The sequence below is a fragment of the Cetorhinus maximus genome, chromosome 1 (genome assembly GCF_964194155.1).
Source record: "Cetorhinus maximus chromosome 1, sCetMax3.hap1.1, whole genome shotgun sequence".
NCBI lineage: Eukaryota > Metazoa > Chordata > Chondrichthyes > Lamniformes > Cetorhinidae > Cetorhinus > Cetorhinus maximus.
In genome coordinates, this window is record NC_135879.1 from 88121723 (window position 1) to 88141351 (window position 19629).

At 42.4% G+C, this 19629-nt stretch overlaps 1 protein-coding gene across 5 annotated transcripts in view; it reads right to left on the reverse strand.

Moving 5' to 3' along the window:
• Positions 1–19629, reverse strand: part of prdm5 (PR domain containing 5) — a 368385-nt gene that overhangs the window by 308919 nt on the left and 39837 nt on the right. Inside the window, exon 1 of one of the 5 annotated variants that reach the window (XM_078543376.1) lies at positions 5838–5926. The exons of the other annotated variants lie outside the window; for them this stretch is intronic. The gene's annotated coding sequence lies outside the window, so the exon portion shown is untranslated. Of the gene's footprint in view, positions 1–5837; positions 5927–19629 lie in introns of those variants that run through there. 5 annotated transcript variants of the gene reach the window in all.

Below are 19629 nucleotides of genomic sequence, written 5' to 3' on the forward strand. Positions count from 1 at the left end.
TGATTAGATGTCGCTCAGAGCTACTGCATTTCACAGCTGTTTGCCTTACGCGCCAATAAAATCATTTGAACTGTGGGGAGTGAGAGCTTCACACTAGCTGGGCTCAAACCGGTCTGAGGTTGATATAGGGAGAGAACAGGATTACTTAGCAATATTATCTGGTGAGAATTCTGACTTGCATATTTAAACCACATCCATGGCTCTGACTTTGCCCAAAATAATTTGAAACCATAACATGCATAACACAATAGTTTGATGAATTATTACAGGAATTAAATATTCAGGAATGGGTTATGTTTACACTGGATTTTCAGCAACAGTTGTGCAAATTAAGACTTTTATGCAGAGAGTGATTAGATCTAATACAAAGTGCTTACAAAGGACTTTTTTTTTTTAAAAAGGGTCCATTTTGCAAATATTCCAGTCATACGTGTTCACAAACTTCAGCAGCTGGACAATGGAGCAAATACACTGAGGTGATGTTGCTTAAGGGGATTGTCTCTATGCTAGTACAATCAGCCTGTTCAGTGACATGCTGCAGGCAAATCACAGTCTCCACCCAAGATCTTCTATTTTTATATATATATATATACATATATAGCAAAAGCGTGGACATTTATTTTTTCCCAGAAAAACATACAGCATATTTTGGTTTCTAACCATTAATCAAAAAATATTAAGATGTTGGGCACTGGATCACAAACAAGAGCTGAATGATAAATTATTTAATGTTCATCTATAAATACATATTTAGCATTCTCTTTCTTCAAAACACTCTCCTTCTCACTTGTAAATCAGATGGAAGTCAATAGTAAGAAGCGCATCAAGTGAAAATCAAACTTTTTCTATGTAGTTCGCTTTCCAGACTTATTTGCCAAACTGTTTTTAAAGCTGACAGGATACTCAAAGGTCTGAAAACCTAAATCCATTTCAAATGTTCAATTCAAGGCTACATTCACAAATGCAATCATGCAAGTATCATGACTGAATCTAAACCACAAGCCACTCTGTGGATCTTTTTTTAACATGCTAAACACGATGGAAGTGAGGTTCTTATATCTGGTTCCCGCACCCCCCCTACCCAAACAACAAAAATCACACGTTGCTTCCTTTAAGATTGGATGGAAAAGAAGGGTCAACACTGCTAGTGCTGCAGTATGTATCCATCAAAAATACCAACCTTCGCAAGCACAAACTAACACCAGTGGATTCAGTGAAACATACACTACTGATTTTATTTCAAAATTAATATATTTATTAAACAAGGCCAATTAAGGTTTATCCATGAGATTAGAGGGCTCTATAATTGTCTTACTTTGAACGCAATACCTTTCAGGTCTCTAGAGGATAAAAAAGGAGACAAGCAAAGACCATTAAAACATGGCTGCTGGATCTCTATTCCCTTTGGAAATTAACTCCATAGAATTGTTATTTTTTTTCTTTATTCATTCATGGGATGTGGGCTTCACTGGTTGGGCCAGCATTTATTGTCCATCTCTTGTTGCCCTTGAGAAGGTGAGCTGTCTTCTTGAACCACTGCAGTCTATGTGGTGTAGATATACCCACAGTGCTATTAGGAAGGGAGTTCCAGGATTCTGACCCAGTGACAGTGAAGGAACGGCGATATATTCCCAAGTCAGGATGGTGAATGACTTGAAAGAGAATTTCCATGTGGTGGTGTTCCCATCTATCTGCTGCCCTTGTCCTTCTAGATGGTCGTGGTCAGGGGTTTGGAAGGAGCTTTGGTTAATTTCTGCAGCACATCTTGTAGATGGTACACACTGCTGCTACTGTGCGTCGGTGGTAGAGGGAGTGAATGTTTGTGGACGTGGTGCCATTCAAGCGGGCTGCTTTGACATGGACGGTGTCAAGCTTCTTGAGTATTGTGGGAGCTGTGCTCATCCAAGCAAGTGGGGAGTACTCCATCATACTCCTGACTTGTACCTTGTAGATGGCGGACAGGCTTTGGGGAGTCAGGAGGGGAGTTACTCGCCGTTGGACTCCTAGCCTCTGACCTGCTCTTGTAGCCGCAGTATTTATATGGCTAGTCCAGTTCAGTTTCTAGTCAATGGTAACCCCGAAGATGTTGATAGTGGGGGATTTCAATGTCTCCAAACTGTTTTGAAACCAGGAAAAACTAATGAAGTGATAGCTGATATAAAACTAGCAAGAATGTGAAATGTTTATCACCACAATATAGAAGGAAGTAAAAAAATCTGTTCCCAACACTAATAATTTTCAACCAGAGGAAAAAAATGCCATTATACACAACTACTGTCTAAATTTAGCAAACTATGTTATTTTCATTATTATACTCAGCTGACAATCTTTTGGGTTTACACCTGAGATTTTCCATAGAGTGAGCTTGTATTCCCTTCTGCACTATCAAGAGAAGAATAAGTGGTGATCAGGCAGTGTCAACAGCAGAAGTAAAGGTCACTCACATTTTAAAGTTCTAGCTATCTGCAATGGCTCTTTCATACAGCAATGTACTGGTGTGGTATAAGGATCACAGCTTTAGGGAATGACTATTCATTTAGCATGAACAAATACTCAGTAGAATTCTGGCACACCAGTCAATAAATAAACAAACTATAAAACTGCATCCTTCTTTGCCATGGAACGGGCACAGTACATCTGCAAATTGATCTATATTCCCAAGGCACATCTAGGCATCTATTCCACTTGAGACTACTCCAATGATGTACACTGGGACCCTGCTATAATGGGGACAACATCATTGGTGAGATTACGTTATAATGAAGTCGCTTCAAAAGCAACAATTCAGTAGCCAGAATAATAAAGCAAACAAAGTGAGCCAAAGTTTTATTTCTTCTGATAACAGAAATGTGAATACATATGTACAATCGACCATTATTGAACAGATAGATATCAGTGCAAAGATAAGCCTGAAGCATTTGCAACCACCTTCAGCCAGAAGTGCCGAGTGGATAATTCATCTCGTCTCCTCCAGAGGTCCCCAGCATCACAGATGCCAGTCTTCAGCCAATTCGATTCACTCCATGTGATAGCAAGAAAACAGCTGAAGGCACTGGATACAGCAAAGGCTATGAGCCCTGACAACATTCTGGCAATAGTACTGCAGACTTGTGCTCCAGAACTAGCTACATACCAAGCCAAGCTGTTCCAGTACAGCTACAATACTGGCATCTACCTGGCAATGTGGAAAATTGTCCAAAAAGCAAGGCAAATCCAACCTGACCAATTACTGCCCCATCAGTCTATTCTCGATCATTAGCAAAATGATGGAAGGAGTCACCAACAGTGCTATCAAGCAGCACTTGCTTAGTAATAATCTGCTCACTGAAGTTCATTTTGGGTTCTCTCAGGGCTACTCAGCTCCTGACCTCATTACATCCTTGGGCTAAACATGGACAAAAGAACTGGACTCAAGGGGTGAGGTGAGAGTGACTACCCTTGACATCAAGGCAGCATTTAACCGAGTGTGGCATTCAGGAGCCCTAGCAAAACTGGAGACAACAGGTATCCAGGGGAAAAATCTCCACTGGTTAGAATCATACCTGGCACAAAGGAAGATGGTTGTGGTTGTTGGATGTCAATCATCTTAGTCCAAGGACATTGCTACAGGAGTTCATCAAGGTAGTGTCCTAAGCCCAAACATCTTCAACTGCTTCATCAATGATCTTCCCACCATCATAAGATCAGAAATGGGAATGTTTACTGATGATTGCACTATGTTCAGCACCATTTGCGACTCCTCAGATACTGAAGTAATCCATGTCCATGTGCAGTAAGACCCCAACAACATTCAGGCTTGGGCTGAAACAATGTGCAGGGTTACGGGGAAAAGGCAGGAGATTGGCACCAAGTTAAAATGCTCAGAGAGCAGATACAATGGGCTGAATGGCCTCCTTCTACACCATAACAATTCTGCAATTCTGTGAAGTTACATTCACCCCACACAAGTGCCAGGCAATGACCATCTCTAACAAGAAAGAATCTAACCATCTTCCCTTGGCATTCAATGGCATTATCATCACCGAATCCCCCACTATCAACATTCTGGGGGTTACCATTGACCAGAAACTGAACTGGGCTAAACACTGAAGTTACAAGAGCAGGTCAGGGCTGGAAATTTTGCAGTGAGTAACTCACCTCCTGACTCCCCAAAACCTGTCCACTATCTTCAAGGCACAAGTCAAGAGTGTGATGGAATGCTCTCCACTTGCATGGATGAGTCCAACCACACCCAAGAAGTTTGACACCATCCAGGACAAAACAGCCCACTTGATTGGCATTCCTTAAGCATTCACTCCCTCCACTACCAATGCACAGTGGCAGTGTGTACCATCTGTAAGATGCACTGCAGCAGCTCACCAAGGCTTCCTCAACAGCACCTTCCAAACCCATGGCCTCTACCACCTTGAAAGACAAGGGCAGCAGATGCATGGGAATAACACAACCTGCAAGTTCCCCTCCAAGCCACACACCATTCTGACTTGGAAATGTACCGCTGTTCCTTTACTGTCACTGGGCCAAAATCCTGGAACTCCCTAACTGCACTAGAGGTGTACCCACACCACATGGACTACAGCAGTTTAAAGGAGGTGGCTCACCACTACCTTCTCAAGGGCAATTAGATATGGGCAATAACTGCTGGCCTAGGCAATGACGCCTACACCCTAAACAAAAACTAAACAAAAAACAGAATGTTACAGATGGTTCATCCATGGGTGGCTGTTATCCGAGAGTAACTTGCAAAATGCCCTGTCGGTTTTTGAATCATGTGAACCATTCTTTGCTGGTTCCACATTCTACAGGAGCACTAATATTTCCATTAATTTGGTGGCAAAACATCTTAGCTGGAGCTTGAATACCAGGCCCAGATACACATATGCTCTTGGCTTTCTGCTGGGTGGACCACATGTATACGGCCTTGTGGAGAGGAATGTTGACGGCGTTTCAGGCTCGCTTTCTTGCTTGTCCACCTTCATGCATCTCCTTCTCAATTATTCTAAGCCACGTGAGATGTTGATTCAGCGATCCCCATTCTCTGTGAAACAGATGCTTGCATAGCAACTTTCTTGATCTGGGCGATGATTTTCAGCTCCTCAGCGATGGTGTAAGATTTTCTCTTTCATGATTCAGTATATGTCATTTCGCATTATTGCTTTGTGGGTATCAGTGCAATTTTAACTAGTATTTATACAGAGCAAACTGGTGCATTAATTGGTCAGGAGGCTGCCATCTGATTGGCTGGTTCTAAATCATTTGTGATGCATTTATGTTCTGAAATACTTATTGAAATGATAACTTTACATAAAACTTTTGAGCTCCCCAATGGGCCCGCTTTATACTGGACTGCGTTATACAAGATCCCAGTGTACAAAACAAAGGAGCCTGTTTCAATTTGCTTCCTTAAATTTGAACAAGAGGGATGCAAAAGATGTACAAATTCTACAAACCCCATAATATATTAAAGGCACTAATGGTATTGTCACATCTCAAAATTTGAAATTTCTTACTTTAAGCAAAAATATCAACATGTACTTGCAATACCAGTTATGCCTCTAGGTGGCACTGTTAATAGCCAATTCTGTGTTAAATTCGTCAGGGCAAATGTTAGGGTGGCAAAACATCACTTGCTAATAGAAAATCAATTGCTCTGAATTGTGCTCCCCTCCCCCCACCATTTAGAGGCTCCAAAATATGGAACAACAGTAACTATTTCAGGGTGTTTAAATGTGATGAAACTTCCACACATTTCCAAATTATGTTATCAATATTTTTCCAAACAATCTTACAGGACATATTTCAGATGGAATGGAATGCAATGCAGAAAACAGCAAGCTGACCTGCTCAAATGAGCTTCTGTATCTGAAAGCAAGCTCAACTCCCTGGGCCCCACATTGGTGTTAGATAGGATGTTGACCCAACTTCCATCCTCATGGGCAAAGAGAAAGTAAAAGGAGGCATAACAACAAGAACCATAGATAGATATTGGGTAGGGTTTGTTGGGTGGGGGGGGTGGGGGGGAGAGGAGTTGAAACAAAGAGATCCAGACAGACAGATTGGCTGCAAAGAGAGAAACACAAAATGAGAGACACATTAACAAAGATCAGGGAAATTCACTCAATGCAAAAGCCTAAGAACCCTCAGTTCAGTCCACACCTTCCACATCTGCCACGATACATCCAACCTGGGACAGTATACCATTCCCCAACATTTGACCCTGTGAGGAATATGACGGGCTGTTTGCTGAGGGATGAGGGGTACACCCTCTAAACATGGCTAATGACAATCCTGCATAACCCCACCATGCCCAAGCATAGCGCTTTTCTTTGAAAAAGATTTATTAACTCTCTTACTGGCGAAAGGCTGCTCTTCACAGCAGGACTTTTGAGATGCACACAGCCGGTGACTTCTCGCTGCCCAGGCCAATGAGGCCCCAGTTTCAGCCACGTGCACCTTGGCTCATATCCGGATTGTCTGTCCCAGGTGACCTCCTAGCACCATGGTGCACATTGAAGGAAGGAGCGGTGAAAAAGATCTGCTGAAATCCTGAGAAAAACCAATACACATTACTCCCACGATGTCACGGGCACTCCCATGGAGATGAGCTTTAGCACTTCCACTGATCTGTGGGTAAGCAGAACTGCAGAAGATGAGTGGCTCCTTCGAGGTCCCTATCTGTTCTGCCCACCGGTCTCTCTGTGGTGAAGTCTTGAATCTGCCTGGCAGCCATTTGAGCTTCCACCAAAGTTGCAAAGTATGCAAACATGGATTCTTGTCATGAGGGCCCGGCTCAGTCTCTCTGGAGGTGACCCCATTCTCCAGGGGAAACCACAGAGTGGGGATATTATGGGAAATGACACCACACCAGCTGATTGAGAATTCATCCACACTTTCATCAATAGCGTTGAAATTTCTTTGCACAACTTCTAATGCTGTGTATAACTGCTTGTGTAGTGTCAGCAAATGTCTTCTCGTGCAGGGCCCAACTTTATCATCCCCAGCAGAGCAGGGGGAGAGTCTCCACCTGCTGCAAGCGATGGTCAGTTTGGGTGAGTCATTGGAGGGCTGCTGACACCCCAACAAGAATCACAACCTTCAAAAAAGGAGGGAATTAAAAAGTGAAAAGTTGAAAGAAGTTAGAAAAAGCTTTACTTTGATGAATATACTAAGACTGCAAGTAAAGCAAGGCATAAATGAGAAACATAGTGAAGTAAAATGGTAGAGAGAGAGAGAGCGCGAGAGAAAACAGCGCAATTTTCATAACTTGTTTTTTAGGACATTTCATAATTAAACCCATCCACTGTTGCACCCTTGACTTTGCTGTTCGATTTCAAACCAAACCGAAAGAGCCTAATATGTTGCAAATGAAAAAACACATTTGTTATTAGGGCTTATAAAAGGAATCCTTATCCTCTCTTTACAAAAGTTCCCAAAATGAACTTCAAACAGCCACACATATGGGAGCAGCTGTCCCAGCAACAGTGGTTCACAGCTCCAGCTTTGAGGAAAGTGTATCCTGGGAGGATGCTGCACCAAATGCCAAAAATCAAAACAATGTTTGTCTAATGAAGTCTTCCAAATGTTGCCATAAATCTCAATGTTTATCTGATTAACATCGAGCAAAGTTAATTAAACTATTACTGGACTTTCATCCAGCCAGCAATTTTTATGAGAGTTTTCACAACGCAGTGGCTGGTTAACAATTTTTAATTATGTGATAGCTGAAGAGATTTGCATAAACTGTCATGAGGTTTCAACATTTGTCCTTTGTAATGTTAATCAACTCATGGTTTTGAAATCAAATAAGCTGAGACAAATTCAAAGTAAACCTCCAGAAAATCCAGTTATTCCTGAGAAACTGATCCGCTAAATGACACTCAGGCTTTCAGCTTTATCCACGTCTGTGTATAAGCAGGAGAGGAATGTGATTAAAGATCCTTGCAACAGCAGTCTCTCTTCAATGATCCATGGTATTAGATGCTGCAGAAACAGCTCTGTGTCAACACAAGGCAGTGCATCATTTTTTAGCTGGCCCACAGTCAGCAATCACATTCCATTGCATGTTATATGGTGTTGCGTTTTAGTCCAGTTTAATTTACTTCATATCTACATTATAACAAAAAAATTACAGGCTAAGTATTATTCCACAACTTGTCGGTAAGGTCATGAAAAACTTTTGGGTGTACTTAGATATTTTATGATATATATTGGCAACATCAAGCCTTACTTTCTCTCTCCCTCCTTCCCAATGCCAATATGTAACATTCCCAGTTGGGGTTAGGTGGCTGGAGTTTTGCTTTAAATAACAGTACAATTAAGAGAATTACCTTTGAAATTTCTATTCACATTCATCCAAAATTCAGAATGCAGCAAGTCCTCACTTTAAGTTGCCTCGATTTAACATAAGTTTTTAATGGGGACAGTATTTGCATTTAGCATTGTGGATTCACATTAATGTCATTTCACACTGGGTGTGACATAGCGGCATGTGGCCCAACCAGCACTATTTTGGAACTGCCTGTCCCACACGCCAACCCTCCTGCTCGCCGTCAAAACTCCTGTTCACTGACCCTCTCGGTCGCCGCCAACCCACTTGCTGGCTGAACCTCCCTGCTGCTGCCAACACTCCCGCTTACCAGCCCTCCTGCTCCCCACCTCTCCAGCTTGCAGCTAACTTTCACGACCTCGCAACTCTCAGCTCTCTCACTCCGTAGGCTGCTTCCTGCCTCTTGCCACTCATCTGCTGAGCCCTCACTCACAGCAAGGTTTCAGGAGGGAAATGGTGAACAGGAGGGTTGGCCAGCAGGAGGGCCAGGGAGCACAATCAGCTGTGAGTCAGGGAACGGGAAAAACAATGAGCAAGAATGGCAACTGGAAGGGGTTAGCATATTTCTTTTATTTTAAAAGTTATTTTGTATACAAACATAGCAATTTAGCAATGTACAGTATTGAAACTTACAGGGTATAATGTTTTTTTTTCACAGGAAACGTCCTACAGAGTCTTGCTGTAATGGGAAAATCTGATTCACTTAAAGTTGCACTTTTCAGGAACACAACTACAACATTAATCAAGCATTTAATGCACTGTAGGCTGAACAGTACAGCAAGCAGTATTAAAAAAATGTTGATTAGTGATGGGGCCAAAATGTCCTTGAGACTGAAATTTACTTCTACACTAACCTTTTCTTCCCACAGTTTGAAGATAGATGCCTTCAGAACTTGAGCTCATCCAAAAATCTGCAGCCCATGTCCTAACTCGCACCAAGTCCAATTCACTCATCACCCGTGTTCGTTGGTCTACACTAGCTCATAGTTAAGCAATGCCTCAGATTTACAATCTCATCCTTGTTTCCAAATCCCTTCATGAACACACTCCTGCCTATGTCTGTAGTATCTTCCATGACCCTCAGATACATCTGTGCTGCTCCAAGGCTGGCCTTTTCAGCATCACTGATTTTAATTACTCCACCATTGGCAGCCATGCCTTCAGCTGCTAAGGTCTGGAATTCCCTCTATAAACCTTTCCATCTATTTGCCTCTCTTTCCTCCTTTAGGATGCTCCTTAAAAGCTACCTCTTTTCGCAAGCTTTTGGGCATCTACCCTGATACCTCTTTGTGTGGGTCAATGTCACATTTTGTTCAATTACACTCCTTTGAAGCACCCTGAAATATCTGTCTACATCAAAGACTCTATATGAATGTAAGTTGTTGTCATCAAATAAAGGGATGTGGCAATATGAAAGGATGGTGATGGTGACTAAAGGTTCTGTCACCAATGTCAGGCTGGAGACGGGGCGGGACACACAAGCCAACTTTGGAAGAACTGAAGTTGGATGTAGAACTGGCGAAGTTTGCACAGAAAAGGATGAGGAGAGATTTACGGTCATGGACTAGGATGCTAAAATCAATGTGCCAGGCTTGGGGCGGGGAGAGGGAAGGGGAGGAATAGTAAACCAATGGAGGTCATTGTGGAAAGAGGTGATCTGGATTTTGTGCAGAATGAACACTAGACAAGTTGGCTTGCTTGTAGAATAGAGTTTGGGAATCCAGCAAGGAGACCATTAAAGAAGTTGAGCCTGGAGATGTTGCAAGGCGCAGAAGACGATTTCAGTATTTGAGCTAACGGTGGTCAAAACTGCCAAAGCTGAAATAAGCAGTTTCACAATAAAACAGGAGGTGCCATTTGAAGTTTAGTGCAAGCAAAATATTTTATGTCAGGATGTGAGTGGATTAAGAGCTTAAGGTGTGAAGTTTCTGGTAAGGACCAATCCAACTATTTGTATTTTTCTGATGTTAAACTGGAGATGTCCATCTCATCCATGACATGCTGTCAAATAGGAACTTGGAGAACACAGCAAACGTCATGAAGTCGAAGGTGTTGGGAAGACGAGAAACTGGATTGCTCGATAAATCAATGGAACCATGCTTATCAATTACATTGCTAGAAGAGAACATGTCTATATCCTGAATTCTTTATGTATATATCTGAAGAAGAGTCAAACAGACTTGAAACATTAACTCTGTTTCTCTCTCCATAGATGCTGCGGAGATCAAATGCAAAGGGAATTATACAAAGGCCATCTACACTTCCTAAGCCAGGCCTGGCCAACAGAGACTGCTAGTCTGCCAGGACAAAGGACCCTGCACATTTCCTTTTAAATCCTTAATGATTGAAACATTATCAATCCCAAGAATCCAGGCAAAAGAATATATTCAGAGGGTATGCTCAAAGCCAAGGTGGACATTTGGGAGTCATGTGACCTGACCCATTAGCTGGAGTAACCTGTAACACTGTCTTGCTGTACTAGCAATCAATCTGTCAATTTCCATCTAGTAAGCAGCAGCTCAGAAAAAGGGCTCTGTCCAAGTCTGAATACCTGGCTCCCCATCACTTTCTACTGGAACTTCTGAATTCTGTACCAGCGTCTTCAAGGCTAATTCATCTCTACGTGCCTATCCCATTGTAGAAATCATCGCTACTGGAAAAGTGAATTGTCCAGCATCAGTCTTCAACCTGTCAACATATGTGATAGAATACACCATTGAGCTTTGATTCTGGACTCATGCGTAACAATAATTCTTTAATCTGTGTCCTTTGTCCTGTGAATCTTTCTTATTCTATCCCTCTTTTATTGTATCAATGTACCGGGGCTATGTAGCGACAACCCCACCCCCCCCCCCCCCCCACCCCCCCACACACATTTTGAGTGTGTACAAATAAACTAACCCTCTGAGTTTACCCTTTTGCAAGTTTACTGTGGGGTTATCAATAGAAATTGGATCACACCAAAACTGAAGGGTTGGGAAACATGTCACTGCTTATAAAGAAGGAAATTAAAATCAAAAACCCTTTCTGTTTATGGATCGGTGATGAGGGGAGAAATCAGGGCTGTTTAAATTAAACCCCCTCCTGTCGTTAACACATTCAACACAAGGGCAGTCCTAGCAGATTTCTGGGGCAGGACAAGTAGGCAGCCTCTTTGTCCCCCTGGGGACCCTGAAAGGGGAGAATAAGGGAGGGAAAATCTAGAATATAGCTTTCAAAAATTCAATAAAATCAACATAAGTAGCAGAATAATCCCGACTGGTTGTCAAGCACAGTTTTGTCACAATAAACGGAGGTTCCATTACATCCTGATGACCTCATTGTATATATAAACTCAGACCCAGCTATCCAGACCACACACTCAGGGAACAACATTTTTTTATGCTTTTGGCAGCCAGTGGAGTTTCTGAACTTCAGCGCCTTGTATTTTAATGATGATAATATCCAAAATGCGTTTATCTCCTTTCAGTATTCAGATGTACTCTGAAATTTCAATGACCATTGTATGCATTCAGTGAATATTACTTTTTTTTTAAGATTTGCTCCTTTGACTCAGAGGCCTGTAAAGGGTGTTCGGTCGCCACTTCAATGACATTAGTTACAAATTCGAGAGTTCAAGAATCCGTTTGACAGGGTGGGCCATGAGGAGGCTATATTCGCCCACCTGCTGGGGTCCAAAAACCACCATCCTTCGTACTCCTGTTGTAGCTCTGGTCTTTTCAACAGCTGAGTACAATGCATCTTACAGGCCTCAAGTCGTCACACCAAGCTCATTGGCATACAACTTCACTCACTAATAAGGATAATCTCTGAAACTCAAGATCAACTCCAGTTCAGTGGTTACCTATCCTCTCAGATACCTCCCCTCATCTCCGTTTGATGGGATACAGCAACACACAGAGAAATAACTCAGCAGAAGCAAACTGGACCTCGTCATCCATAGAGACCTTCAAGACCCCCTTTGGACACAAAGTGAACATCTCCAACTTCATAACACTGACGAAAACTGGAGGAAAGTCGGGGAAGAAAACACCCTTCCAAATCAACACACTGCCTCTGACCCAACATTTCAACAACCAGGCTTCAATCTCCCCAGGGCATGCGGACATAATACAGACTTGACATGGCCAATGTGGCCATCTGATGTGCAAGTGGCACCTCAAAGCCTCGCCTGGCTGCGACAGCGGAAACCCTGACCAAACCATGGAGCATCTTGCCTCCGAATCAAGTTTGAGGGCAACACCTTTGAGTTACATTTGCTCTCCAACAGGGCATTGGACTGGTTAGAGAACTTGACATCAAAATTGTGACGACAGCTTCTGCTCCTAAAGCCAAACAAAATAAAAAAGGAGTGGGTACTACAGGCACAATTTATCAACACAATATAATTGTGCTGCACTTCACAGTCACCTCAAGTCATTGCTGAAATTATCATTTGTACTGTTGATAGGCCTGCAACTACAAAAGCAAGAGAGAAAATGTAAACATTCTCATGTTTACCAAAATGCTTTTGATCAGATTCCTCGCTGTTCTATTTCACATTTAAAGATTGTTTCCTTTAATAGAGAAGACTTATGTTGGTGAATAGAGCTCTCTGGTTATAATAATTTCAAATTTGTAATATTAAACAAAGAGATAAAGGGAACTTGCACTTCCATCTCTGCACTCTTCTGGTCTTCTGCATTACCTCAGTTAAACAACTAGGGAGCATCACTTAACACATGTATATTTGTAACATTTGAAGGGTAATTAGAAGAGAATTTGAAACCTCCTCAAGTATACATATACAGTATTTGTTTAATAAAATTATTTATCCTTAATGTTGTGCATTGGACATGTCAGATTAAATATGATTTTTGTATTTACTATTAAGAAATGGGCCTGAACTCAAGTGACTCAGTAGTTAAATATTGCATATGACAATATCAAGCCACACAAACCACGGAGATTCAAATTCATTACCTAGTCTATGTTGAGTTATCTGTCTCAGCTGTGGTCACCAGCTCCATATGTATAATCAAAGGAAACCTGTTACCCTTATAAAGTAGTAATCAATATGGTACTTATGACCAAGGAACACTTTCTATCCTTGTCGAGAGGGGGTGGGTGGGTCCTGCCAAAGCTTTCTTACACCACTCTATCTTTTCCACTTCCAAGTCTCTTTCACTCAACATTCTAGCAATGAATGTTAATATTATGACAGATGGCACCATGGGGGAATAGGGGTGAAACAGGAGTCTCTCTCCTGTATGTTGTGAACAAGTTTATGACAGCTAGGAATTATTCAGTCAACTCAATAGTGAGGGTATTTTTTTCCCCACTTGTTATGCTGGTCTAATAATTGCGCAGAAGACTGCGCAGTGGTGTACTGACTTTGGTATTGAAAGGCACCTCTGATTAAGGCATAATTTACATTAGGAGTGGCAATGGCAGGAATGCTATTGACAGCAAAATCCTAATATAAATAAGCTTTCAATGTGACATCCCTCAGGATCTCCCATTGAGATCACATTAATCAAAGAACAATTTTGTGCCAAAAAACAAGCTTTTATTGCTCCTTGTGCATTTCGCGTGTATGATTATTTTGACATTTCCTTGGCTCAGTAGTAGCACTCTCACCTCTCATTCAGAAGGTTATGGATTCAAGTCCAACTCAAGAGACTTGGGCCTATAATCTAGGTGGACTCGCCAGTGCAGTACTGAAGGAATGTTGCACCATTGGAGGTGTCGATTTTTCAGATGATGGACAGATCTAATTCCACTATTTGAAAAGCAGGGGAGTTTTGCCAAAGTCCTTGCCAAGTCACTCCTCAATTAACACCACTAAAACAAATTACTGCTCACTTCAGTCATTGCTGTTTGTGGGACTGTACAGTTTGCAAATTAGCTGCTACTTTTCCCTATTTAACAACTAATCTTCAAAGATATGTTGTTGACTGTAAAGCATTTTGAAACATCCTACGGTGATAGAAGGCACTTTTTAAATGCATATTTTTCCTTTATTTGCCATAAGTTCTGATTTTTTTAAATTTATTTACAGAGCCAGGTGAATTTGGTGTTAACTTTCCAGTGCCAGCCCCTCCATGGATCACCACTTGACAGGATGGGGACAGGCTTGTGCACTCAGACAATCCCTTGAGTGATACCAACAGGAGCTTCCTGCTTCGCATAGGGTCCCCCATGACAGCAAGGTCAAGGGGAGGTACCAGACAAAGTGCAGTTCAAAAAGTCCTCAATGGCAGAACAGGCGAAGGAAGATTGTGCATCTCACCGGCTGTGAAGGTGGAAGGTGCAGCGGCAAGGTAGTCCCAGTCATCATGGTTCAACACATCACCAAAATTGGACCACCAACCCATCAAGATTGTGATGGCTCACATTAAACAAAGTCACAGGCTTCTGCCAGGGTCAATTTGCCAAGTTCTGTGGCAATGAAGAATTGGCAACAGGACAGGACTGTGAACTCGTGAGTCTCCAGTCAAGAATCTGCACACAGATGACAGATGCATGAAGGTCATTGGACACTTGTGTTGGGACAGAGATGTCTTCAAAGCAGCAGGATCTATGACTGAGCAGTCCTCTTCAGCAAACAGTCTGCCCACCACAAATGTGGAGGAGTGCTAGAGAAAGTGCTGTACAAAGAGGCTGTCTTTCTCCAGGCTGGGGAACCACAACCTTGTGGGATAACCATGTTTTGTTGTCAAAGAAAGAAAATGTTAAATTTTGAAACTCGGAATGTTAGAACACTCATGGATAATCTCAAGAGAGACCGTCCAGAGAGAAGATCTGTAAACGTATCACATGAGCTATCAAGACTCCAAATTGATATGGCCACCTTCAATGAGACCAGCCTTCCTGGGGAGGGCCAGCTGAGGGAACAACCGGATACACTTTCTACTGGTAAAGACTGACAACGGCCCTCATGTCCATGAAGTTGGTGTTGCCATCCAGAATAGGATCTTGGGTGTACTGACAGACCTCGCCAATTGTATAAATGAAAGGCTCATAACACTTTGCCTACAGCTCAGTTATAACCAATATGTCACCATCGTCAGTGCTTATGCCCCAACCCTTGACCCTTAAGGAAAAATTCTATTGTGACCATGAAGTCATCGTCACGGCCATTCCAAAAGAAGGAAAGTCTGGGGGACTTTAATGCCAGGGTTAGCTGTGACTCCAATATCTGGAATGGAACCATTGGGGAAAACAGGATCGGAAAAGCCAGTGCAAATGGTGTCCTCCTGCTGACAAAGTGCTTGACATGGCCTCATTATAACGAGCACATGAGGCCTCATTATAAAATCACATGAGGCATCCTAGATCAAAGCATGACCTCCTGGATTATGTCATTGTTCAGATCAAAGATCTAAATGATGCCTGTATCACTCAATCCATGTCGGGGACTGATGCCTGCTGGACAGATCATAGATTGGTTCGATAGTAATGAACATCCACCTAGCATGAAGACACCACAAGTTCCAAAAGGCCAAGAGGAAGATGATCAATGTCTTAGCCTTAAAGCAGCCTGACCGAAGACAGGAATTACAAGTGCAGCTCATAGCCAATCTGGAAAATCTTCACACATCCAACTAAAATCCACAACAATGGGATCAAATAAGGTCAGCTATACTAGACTCCTGAGCACAGACCAATGTGTCCAAGCATCATCATCACCAGGGCTGATTCAATAAAAACAATGCTGAAATGTAACCTCTCAGAACAAAACAAACAGCTTTCGTTACCTGGCAGGCCAGCCCAGCTCACAAGTCAAGAAGGCAGCATTCCAGCAGCTCAAGGCTGACACCCAAAGACAGATTGGAAGATAAAGAGCGTGTGGTGGGAAGAAAAAGCCTGAGAGACCCAATAATATGCTGAAATCAGGACATGCAAGGTGTTCTGAAGTTACCAAGGCCATTGACAACAAAGACCTCAGCAAGATAGCAAAAGTCCTAGTGTACGTAGCAGTTGTTAGCACCACACTCCTGTGTTTCAGAGAGACCAGGATTGAGTATCAGCAACACATAAGAGCACAAGAAAAATTCCATCAGCAATACCTCTGCCGCATCCTCTGGATTCAAGGGTAGAGCCATCAAATTGGAAGCAGTTCAGAGAAGATTTACTAAACTAGTACCTGGATTACACTGGATGTCTTGTGAGGAAAGGCTGGACAGGGTAGACTAGATGAGTAAGAGGCTACTTGACTGAAACACAAGCTCCTGAGGGGACTTGACAGAGTCGATGTACAGAGGATGTTTCCTATCATGGGAAAATCTAGTACTAGGGGCCACTGTTTAAAAATAAGGGTTCATCCATTTAGGGTAGAGATGAGGAGAATTTTTTTCTCCCAGGAGGGTAGTGAGTCTTTGGAACTCTCTTCCGCAAAGGGAAGTGAAGCAGAATCTTTTAACATTTTTAAGGCAGAGCTGGATAGATTCTTAACAAGCAAGGGGGTGAAATGTTATCGGGGTAGGTGGGAATGTGGAGTTGAGGTTACAATCAGATCAAAACTTACTGAATGACAGACCAGGCTCAAAGGGCCTACTCCTGCACCTAATTTGTATGTTAGTATGCAAATAAACTCTAGTGTCCTTTTTGAAGCCAGCTCCACAAACATTCAAGTAAAACTCCTGAAAAATCAACTTCAATGGACTGGACGCTGTCCAGATGGCCAAAAAGTGTCTCCTGTGCCCAGGTCCTGTTTTCTCAACTCCCAATTTTCAGCAGAGAGGAGGGGGGTGGCGGGGGATAAAGAAAACTATTCAAAGGCACCCTGAAGCTCTCTTTGAAGTGCAGCAGCATTGACATTAATGACTAGAAGGAGCATGCTGCCAATAGTTCAAAATGGTGACTTGTCCATCAAGCTGCATCACACTTTGATTCACAACGCCTTCCTGACAAGGCAGAGCGGTATCAGAGAAGGAAAGAAAAGGAAGCAAATCCTGCACTCTGGATTCCACTACTTTGTGGGACATCCTGCCTCATGTGCCCAAAGATCTGTGGTCGAGAATCAGCCTGCTCAGTCACGAAGACTGTGGCAGAAACTCGCAACCAAATGGACATCACCCTCAAGTTGAAGGACAGCATACAATGACCAATATCAGCCTAGTTCACGGGGGAAGGTGACCAATCACATGAACAGGCAATGTTTGATTTTTTTTAACGGTCCTTCAAAAAACAATCCAAAGAGGCTTCTAATCATAGAATTGTAATTTGATCTGTAACTTTTCTTTAAGTTATGAACAAAAGGAAGAAAAATTAAACTGAAATTGGCATCCACTGGTTTGCACCCATGAATGCAGGAATCCATATGTAGATGCGTATTGTTCCAAGACCATCCAACAATACGAAAGGGAGAAGATTTTGCAACAGGGCAACTGGGTTCTATTACTGAGCCAGAAGTGAAAATTTTTAAAAGTGCCAAGACGCACTGGAGTATAAATTAATCTTGGGCAGTAAAGTAAAACGGGTGACAGCAACTGAGCAAGCCATTTTGCACTGCAAGCATTTTCCCCCATTTACTCCAATAGTTCTTAGACCCCCACGAAGAAGATAAGAAAACAAACAAGAATTCAAGGACTGGAAAAATGTACAATGCAAGTGTGAGAAAAGATTAATTGGTACATGTATTTAGAGAGACAACACCCCACCTCCCCAGCAACCTGCTCTGTTCACCCACCCACCCCACCCCCATTACAGAATCTGCCAGGATAAATTTCAGCTCAATGAATGGAAAAAGTTTTAGGCTGTCGTCATAATGTTCTGATCATCATATGAAATAAGGGAATACGGATTTGCTGCAGCTAAATGTAGTACCTTTGTTATCAATGATCAAGTCATCAATATATCTGCCTGGTTATGAAGTGGCAATTTCACTTAGCAAGGCCATCATGACAGGGTGGAATGTGGAAAATTTCACACTTGTGCATTAGCAAACATTAATCGGAGATTACATTTACAGAAAATTTTAAGGAAGTGTAAAAATAGTCATGTTATAATTCATGCTCCCAACATTCTTACTTCACAGCATCCATAAAGACACATATCTCCTATATTATAACTTTCAACTTTACGTGTGATGTGAATGGAATAACATGCCACATTAAATGTATAGCCAGAGCAAAGAATTGGAGATACAGGTGGCACTCAAATCTCCTTTGCAATTTGCCTAGGCTGACAAAGGGCAACCAAAGATGTAGGACTGGATTTGCAACTGAGGTGGGTAGCTGGAGTCAGGAAATTTCCCGACTTGGCAAACCCACCTCAATAGAAAGGGCCCTCATTACACACAATTTTTGGTAGGCAGGGGTGAGAGAGAAATTTTGGCCCAGTTTTATAGAAGGCCCTGTGGCCCCCCACCCATCCTCCATACCACCTCATACCCTATTCCACCACCATGTCCCCTCATACCCACCATGCCACCTCCATAGCCATTCACCCACTATGGGCAGACCTCAGGAGTCATGTAGAAATGAAAAAAAGTGTCTAACAATCTAATACAGAAAATAAAACTGAGTGAGAGCTGTATTAAGTGACTAGTACATGAAATCTATTCAAAGATTTTAAATCTCAAGTGATCGATCTGTTACAAAAACAAACTACTAATCAATAAACACTTCAAAAACAGCTAATCTTATAATATCTTGTTAAAACTGTGAATCTGTCAAATGTGAACTCAGCCCCCTGCACAGGAGCAGGAGTAGGCCATTCAGCCCCTCAAGCCTGCTCTGCCATTCAATAAGATCATGGCTGATCTGCCCAGGCCTCTACACCTCTTTCATGCCAGCTCCTCATAGCCCTCAACACCCTGATATTTCAAAAATCTATCTAACTCCTCTTTAAATACTCTGTGATCTAGCCTCCACAACACTATGGGGTAGAGAATTCCAGACATTCACTACCCTCAGAGAAGAAATTCCTTCGCATCTCATTTTTAAATGAGTGTCCCCTTATTCTGTAACTATGTCCCCAGTTCGAGATTCCCCCACTAGTGGAAACATCTTCTGATTTGGAGGTTTTTGTCTATCTTCTGATAGACAGAGCTAAGCAATTTCACAACCAACGGAACAGGTCTAAGCTCTGCAGTCCTGCCACATCCAGTCGCTGGAGGAGGAGGTGGCTCCACAAATATCCCCAACTTCAATGATGGGGAGCCCAGCACATCAATGCAAAAGATAAGGCTGAAGCATTCCCAGTAATCTTCAACCATAAGTGCCAAGTGGATGATCCATCGCAGCCTCCTCCAGAGGATCCCAGCATCACAGATGCCAGTCTTCACCCAATAGGATTCACTCTATATGATATCAAGAAAT